Source organism: Acanthopagrus latus, chromosome 7, assembly GCF_904848185.1.
Source record: "Acanthopagrus latus isolate v.2019 chromosome 7, fAcaLat1.1, whole genome shotgun sequence".
In the NCBI taxonomy this organism is placed as follows: Eukaryota; Metazoa; Chordata; class Actinopteri; order Spariformes; family Sparidae; genus Acanthopagrus; species Acanthopagrus latus.
The window spans coordinates 10889326-10895421 of NC_051045.1; the positions used below are offsets into that span (position 1 = coordinate 10889326).

At 38.7% G+C, this 6096-nt stretch overlaps 1 protein-coding gene across 6 annotated transcripts in view; it reads left to right on the plus strand.

Moving 5' to 3' along the window:
• The window catches only part of dlgap4a (discs, large (Drosophila) homolog-associated protein 4a), a 92888-nt gene that overhangs the window by 25096 nt on the left and 61696 nt on the right, over positions 1-6096 (plus strand). The gene's annotated exons all lie outside the window — the stretch shown is intronic.

A 6096-nucleotide genomic window follows, 5' to 3' on the forward strand; every position in this document is an offset into this window, starting at 1 on the left:
GAAGATGGCTTTCATATCAGGTGCAGACCCAAAGGGGCTCATGCTGGAGTTCACTTGAATCGAATCCCTTTTAGCAGTGTAGCAGAGACCACTTTCCTCAGCCACACCTGCTTATAATGTCACTTTTCACACTTCAGTAAACTTACTGAATTCATTGGGTCTCGACCTGGAAGAATTTTAACAGCCTAATTGGAGTCAAAGTTGGTCCAAATGTTCTGTTCTCCATCGCTGACTTAATATGATTCATTTAATTTGCATTTTTTGAGTATCAGTAGCGTTGAGTTCACTGAGAAGATATAATCAAAACAAGACCTTCAGATGAAATGATAAAACACATTTATACATTTGTGGACTGAATAATAGGAGCATTTTCAGATCTTTAGCAGTTGAGTGGACAATATAAAACACTGACTGTTGTACTATCACTTGACTGGTTCAGATCCTTACTCTGTCCACACTGAGGTTGTTCAACTTGAAGAATTCGAATTACAGTCCTTTCCATTCATGTGTTGTGTTTGACAGGGCTCCGTTCTGGGCCCCCCTATATTTATTATTTACTTCCTCAGCTTGGCCTTATATTTAGGAAATCCAACGTTCATTTCCACAGCTATGCAGATGACACCCAGCTTTACCTATCCACTAAACATTCTCAATATTTCCTCTTGACCTTCAAATCCTGACTCAAAGCACACCTTTTTAAAACTGATTCTGCCAACACGGGTTACAGTCAAATTGTTTTTATTGTATTTAACTCATGAAGACTCAGTCCCTATGCATATCTTACATTGAGCATAAATGAGACTTTATTTTATACCATAGGCTTGTTGTGTTATATTAACTTTGGAAGCAATTCTGTTTGTTTTTAAGTTGGTCTTGTTAAGTTAATGCTCTGAAAATGCAGCAATAGATAAAATGTATTATTAAAACTAACTAACTAACATCTCGTACGTTAAAGTCAGATCCATCCATCCATCCACACCGACCTTCCCTCTCAAGTGTGGGAATCACATTCAGTTACATCAACCATCATTTCACCAGCACTGACTGCTTGTGGAGGTTCCTCCCAAACTGAGCATAAATGGCATGCCTGCAGGAAGTCATTAAGGTTTGTTCTGGAGGCTGTAAATGTCCTCCAGCATCACACACCGTAGGTGAGACTAGGATGCTGCATCTTTTAAGAGCGCAGCCATTGGCTCATGCTGTTTCTCTACAGGCAATTATTAGAGCAATTTCTGTCTTATTTCTTTGTTTTGTTTTGTTTTTACACATCCAGAGAAGATGTGCTGAAACTTTTTACGTTTTTGCCTGTGACCACCCGCAGTGCTTGAATCTGCTTCCTTGTATTTGTTGAAACACAGAAGTTGTTGCCATATACACGCACTTCTGTTCATGATGTAACTGATCAGCATGACGCCTGTGCAGCGCCTTGATGTTGCTAAGCTGTTTGCAGTTTGCTGTCATGTCCTTCATTATCATGTGCCTTGTCATTGCAGTCGCTGGCTGTCAGATGGTGGCTCATTGACTCCCTGACATCATCCTGCCCTGCTTATACTATATTGCTGAAATAATGGAAGACACAGAACAGATGGTAAAACAACTGTTGTATATCCATATGTAGTTATTTGTTTGTGTTGTAAGGTATTTATTAGTACCAACAGAGGAAAGATGGACCCTTACAACCTCTTACAGTGATATGCATCATACAGATGATAATCATATATTTTTTGGAGTGAAATTCCCTTTTAGATTAGCCACTTTCACATCTTATTTACATTTTCTACGGATTTCGTTTCCCAGAGAGCCTCATGACAGTCCCAATGAGACTTAACTAATTTTATTCTGATATGAATGTAATGGAACAGAGAAAACAGCTTTATTCAACTACGATGATGATTTTTGTAATGCACAGTATTGAATTATGGTCTACTGAGACTTCTGCCAATCTAGAAATTACATGTTGTATCTTCAGTTATTTGACACATGATTCCCTCCTTTTATAACTGTGAGCACCTGTGCAGATTTGGTGCTTTAGAACAAAGCCCCTTATTATCCATAATCATCCATAATTATCCGGCATTGTTCACCGGTGTACAGTATCAAGAAACAGCACCTGCAATTCCAAAATACAACACAAGCTTTGATACTGTTAAAGTCAAACTTAAATTAATTTCATCTCACTGTGTTTGCTTTAATTTGTGTGCGTATTTGGTCAACATTGTAATTGCCAAAAAGAAGAATTAAAACTTAATAGATTTTTCTTTTATGTTTCTATCTACAGTGGAGCCATTGTAAATATTGCCGGGCGATATGCCCTTATCATAATATTTTTACTACAAAATCAAATATCACAACATTTTTAACCAAACACCTCAATATGGATATTACAACAATATTGTATGGATGACTATTGTTGCTCTCACTAAATATTATCACTATGAGATTTTTGGGAAATAGTCAACCCCCACTTAACATAAACATATTAACAAGATGTCAGTGTAATGTCTTTTGCAAAGCTGAAAGGACTTCCACTTGTGTCTTTTTAAAGACGCCTTCTCAAATTTACTAATGGTGTCCATGTAACATCTTTGCAGGGTAATGTAATTTTAGATACAGTTACAGATGAAAAACTTCTTGTCGATTTAAGTTTTATGATGGCCAAATTTTACCACTGCTGTTGCGAATGTTTCAGGGGGATTCAAATCCAAAGCCTCAACCTCAGTAGACTGCACGAAGCACACACTTTACCAAGAGGCTGTTTATCAGCTTTACTAAATGCCAATGTTTTAGTCATCTTACTTTTATTAGGTCGGCTAATGTTCCGAGGTTGGATGACCAACACATGTTAGACTGGACTCAAAATGGTGTAAATAACTGTCCTCTGTAGTGTCCTAATGGCCCTCTAGGATGCCCTCTCAGTGGAGAGGCATACAGGCTCCCTACATACTATAGAAAATGGTTTAGAACATGTTCACAGTAATTGCATAACAATTCAAAGTTTCAGTTCACAATATGAAAATGTTTGCACTCTTTACATACCAATAAGTGACCAATCTAGTGTCCTATTATATAGCAAAACAGAGAATTAGAAGAGGCTTTTTGTTGCGGTGATTAACGTTAACATTTGAATTGCATTTTGTGATGTGGATCCCTTAAATCTCACCTGCTTTGCTGTTCATTTTTGAATCCTGGAAACACCTCTGCACTCCAGTTCTATTTTCTCTCTTTAACCCTTGACAAACAACCACAAATCCACGACAAGGGGATGGGTGCTGAAATCTATGCTGGGCTTACCTCGACACATCAGACCTTTCAGCTCAGGATTTGAGAGTCAGTTTAAAGGATCTGTCGCGCACAGAGAAGATAAGATTAGACTTCATTATTCTGACAGGGCTAACGTATCTAAATTATAATGAAGAGTCTCTAAATTGAATTACTGCTCAGGCACACATGCATGCTGGCGTCTGCCAACACTCTGCGCACTGCTTCACATGCTTTACCTATTTTTCCACGGAGAAGAAGTCTCTGGAGGATGGTGCCTATTAGTGCATGATTGACATTGGTGGAATTTCTTATGTAATCCGTGGAGGGACAAGGACATTGTTTTTCTCTGTCATCTGAGTTTAGCTGTGAGTTTTTTCCCCCTTTTGGTTGAGCTCCCAGGGCCAAATGATTCAGAGATGCTGTCACATGACACGAGATAATGAGTAGACCGCACTACTGCAGCATGACAGCAAGGAGGTCTGCTCAAATACATTGCAGCAAAGTGCGCCTGAGCATCCAAGGACAATGCTTTGTCACTTAAAATGGCAGTGTGCGTCGTGTGTGTTAATTTAAAGGTTGCTTGTGTATATTTGGACTAATGTATACAATCTATATGAGCAGCTACATGCATGTGTGTGTCAGAGTGTGCGTGCGTTTGTGTGAGAAAATATACCCAGGCCTTCATACATTATGTACTTTAATACCCTGCCAAGAAGACCTGTCAATGCAGCTTCAACTTGAGAATCAGTGTCCTACATCCATATGAAATCCAAGTTGGATGCAGTTTTTAGTTTGTTTGATCCGCACACCCTAGACATTGTGAGAATTGGAAGAGAAAGTGAGGATAATTATCTCCCGAACTGAATCCAAAATGAGGACCAGAGCTGCCAGATGTACAACATGTGCTCTTCAAAACGTCTCATTTTGTCTTAAGCAGAATGGGCTGTGTGACGTGTTGTTTTCAGTTCTTCTCTGACTGACGATTGTGGCATCAAAGTTCCCCCCCAGTGGATTAGCATATGGCCTTTCAGGACTCGTTTCATCTGAGACTGCAGTAGTTTAGCCTTCCTCTGAAGAATTGCTTAAATTGTGGATGCCGTGCATTGTTCGACTGGCTTCTCAGGCAAACAGACAAAGACTTCTTGGGCTTTTCTTAAAACCTAGAATAGGAAGGTATACATTGAAAGAGATGTTTGGTGAAGCAGTAATCCAGCGATTTAGTGCTCCAGTAAGACTCTCTGGATCCTCCACCTCCCATAATGCAACTCTCTCAACATTATGATGTGTGTTCACATCACGTGTTTATTTAAGGATGATAGTTTTTTGAAAAATGATGCAATACCATTGTTGATATAATATTTCAGTGACGTCAGGGACCATGAGCGAGTCATTGTCACCTCAGACCTTGAAAATAAAAGCAGGACAGAGTGAACAGAACGCTGAAGAAGAGCTGTAGAAGTTTTTAGACAGGAGAGGTTACAGCTAAACGTTACAATAATGGAAGTACCGGCACTGCCGTACAGGTAAACTAATTTCTTGTGAGCTCTAGTTTCTTTCTGCGCTCACAAAGTAATAACTTTGTAACCCAAAATCATGACAGTTAGAACAGCATTTCCATTTCTTAAATGGAATCATGACATCATCTCTGGATAAATTTGTTGTTTTCAAGCCCAAACTGCTATATGATGACATCAGTGTGATCTCCAGAAATAGATATTTAAAGCAGCTGCAAGGAACTTACATTTTCTGTTGACTCTGACGTCCAAAGATCTGATAAAGAAATTTGTTTTAATACAGTTTTTGCTTTGTTTAACTCAGTAGTTTGCAGGATGCATGGCAATGAGCAATGAGGTAATGTTTCTATTTGATGTATAAATAACTGTAATACACCCTGATGATTACAGATATGATGAGCCTGCAGAGCAGCTTCTTTCCTCAGGCTGTGAGACTCCTCAGTACTTCCGCTGCACTCCTCCATAAAAATAGTTTTACCGTCATGACTTATCTGACCCGGTGACAGGCTCTAAGAACAGCTGGAAAAGAAAATAAACTCAAAATAGCGAATCTTCTTGCTGATGGTCTTATTTGCTTTTGTAGGTTAAGTCAGAGACATCAGAGATGAATTCATAACCAGTTTAAAACTCCTTGTGGTGTATTTAACAAAACAACTTTTATGACAGCATCATATTAAAATCTCACCTAAATGAAAATCAGATAGAAGCAGATGACAAAGAGTGCAAGGTGTGTTTATTCCCTTTCTTTAATACAATGTGAGAAATCCATTCTAAGATAATGATTTCAAGATTTGCTCATGTTGACGTTAATGCACATTTTATACATTTAGTGTCCATTAGAATGAGCCATGTATGTATTCAAGCATCGGTCAGATAAGAAATGAAACTGGACATTCTGTTGCAGTTGTGGGTGAAAATGTCCAATGGTGATTTCCGTCTGTTGGGGCTCCAGGCAAAATTTTCAGGGGCCCCTCCAACCAGCATTCACCAGTAATGAGTCATAAAAAATGTTTGAAATCCCCACTTTTTTGTTCAGACATAAACTTTTTTAGAATGTAAATAACATTTAAAACTAGAACAAGAAAAAGGAGGCCAGTAACTAAATAACTTCAATGATGTAATGCAAGTTCATTGGGAATTAAATGGTCCCCTAAGCAAGGTTTTCTACTGAGAAGTCATTGCAAAGTGTCCACTGTTTCAAGGGGGAAGGCTTTGCGATCACTGCAGTTACCAGAGACATTTCTTGGGGGTAAAGTAGCTGCTTTTTCCTGATTTCCCACTATCTTTGAATGGCTCGATTTCCTTTATTGGGGGTTTAAGG